The sequence below is a fragment of the Vicia villosa genome, linkage group LG2 (genome assembly GCF_029867415.1).
Source record: "Vicia villosa cultivar HV-30 ecotype Madison, WI linkage group LG2, Vvil1.0, whole genome shotgun sequence".
NCBI lineage: Eukaryota > Viridiplantae > Streptophyta > Magnoliopsida > Fabales > Fabaceae > Vicia > Vicia villosa.
In genome coordinates, this window is record NC_081181.1 from 180,133,490 (window position 1) to 180,135,904 (window position 2,415).

Genomic DNA, 2,415 nt, shown 5'->3' on the forward strand with positions numbered 1-2,415 from the left:
CGATTGGAGGATACAAGTTGTTCGACCCAGTGAACAAGCAAGTAGTGATCAGCAGGGACGTGATCATAGATGAGCTTAAAGAATGGGATTGGACTGAAAATGTCAAGAAGGATTCAGTGAGAATTATTTATGACAAACCAGCTACTGAAGTCGAAAGAGAAGAAGTTCGACAAGAAGAAGTCAGAGGTGATGCAGGCCCAGCCAGACCTCAGAGAACAAGACACATGCCTGCAAGGTTGCAAGAATGTGTGATTACATCAGATGATGTAGTCAATGATGAAGGTGAGCTGGTACATTATGCTTTCTATGCAGATGTCGAACCTGTTAATGCAACTGAGGCATTGAAGGATTCGAAGTGGGTGAAAGCTATGAATGAAGAATTGAAGTCCATCGAAGACAACAATACTTGGTCACTTGTCGAATTGCCTCATGGCAAGAAGGCAATTGATGTGAATTGGGTATACAAGGTGAAGTGTAATCCCAAAGGTGAAGTGACTCGACACAAGGCAAGGCTTGTGGCGAAAGGATTTCTTCAGAAGGAAGGAATTGACTTCGATGAGGTCTTTGCACCTGTTGCCAGGATCGAAACAATCAGGTTGGTTGTTGGTCTGGCGAACATGAACAATTGGCACATGTGTCAGATGGACGTTAAATGTGCATTCCTGAATGGACCCTTGGACGAAGAAGTCTATGTTGCACAACCAGTTGGGTTTGTGAAACATGGCGAAGAGAGAAAAGTGTACAGACTGCATAAAGCCCTGTATGGACTGAAGCAAGCTCCAAGAGCTTGGAATAAGAAGATCGACAGTTTCCTAAGGGAGAAAGAATTTGTGAAGTGCACAACTGAACATGGGGTATATGTAAGAAGAAGCAAGAGTGAATTGCTTATCCTATGTCTCTATGTCGATGACTTGTTAATAACAGGTAGCTGCAAGAAAGAGATCGAAGGCTTCAAAGGTGATCTTAGCAAGGAATTCGAAATGTCGGATTTGGGCGAAATTTCATACTTCCTTGGCATCGAATTCTACAAGAGTAGTAGAGGCTTGATGATGCATCAAAGAAGATATGCAAGTGAAATTCTCAAGAGGTTTGAGATGGAAGAATGCAATTCGACTTCGACACCTGCTGAAACAAGATTGCAACTGTCGAAGAACTCAGATGAAGAGGATGTCGACCCAACCCAATACAGAAGACTTATTGGGTCATTGAGATACCTTTGTCACACAAGGCCTGACTTAGCATACAGTGTAGGTATGATAAGTAGATTCATGCAGAAGCCAAAGGTATCACACTTAGCAGCGGCGAAGAGGATACTGAGGTATCTGAAAGGAACTCTCGACTATGGCATTCTATTTCCTGCAGCTGATGAGGGAAAAGAATGCAAATTAGTGGGTTACACCGACTCGAGTTGGTGTAGTGATGCTGAGGATCGAAAATCCACAGCTGGTTATGTGTTTATGCTAGGTGGTGCACCAGTTGCTTGGAGTTCGAGAAAGGAACCAGTAGTGGCACTATCATCGTGCGAAGCAGAGTACATAGCTGCTTCTCTTTGTGCATGTCAAACAACATGGATGGTGAACTTGGTCGAAGAGATAATAGGTAAAGCTCATGGAGCAATTACAATGAAGATCGACAGCATGTCAGCTATCAATCTAGCGAAGAACCCGATAGCACATGGTCGAAGCAAGCACATCGAAATGAGGTTCCACTATCTTCGAGAGCAGGTAGCTAAAGGGAAGATGAATTTGGAACACTGCAGAACTGAGAATCAGATTGCAGATATCATGACGAAGGGAGTGCTGGTTGAAATATTCAGAAGACTAAGAGCTATGATGAATGTAGATAGCTTAGACACAATGAATTAGGTGGTGTGTTAAATTGTAATTCCTTGTGTCGAAGCAGGTTGTTGCTCGAACACAAGGTGTGTCGAAGTGTGTAACAATTTGTTACACATAAGTTTGTTTTTAAATCTAGATAGATTTGATTTAGATTTAAAATAGATTAGATTTGATTTAGCTCCAAAATAGGTATTTTGGGCTTTTATAGTTTTGGGCTTTGGCTTAGGGAGAAAGCTAACCTAAATCTATAAATAGGGAGTAACCCTCATTATTTGTAATCAAGTCATTAACCTGTATTCACAGAAGTTGCAGTTGCAAGTGAATAACAAAATTTCCACAGTTTGTGGGCAGAGAGAAACTCTGTAGAAAATACTTTCTTCTTCTCTTTTAATTCCCGCAAACCCTAATCCTACTTTTGTTCTTATTTTTTCTTCATTGTCATCTTTAACGATAAGGAATTACTCAAAGGTTTGAGAGTCTAATTCCAACATGAATCACGACCATTAAATTTTGATTTTGTTGATTTTAATGGACTGGATTGGTTTCTCTTTCTATGATCCTTATATATATATATATA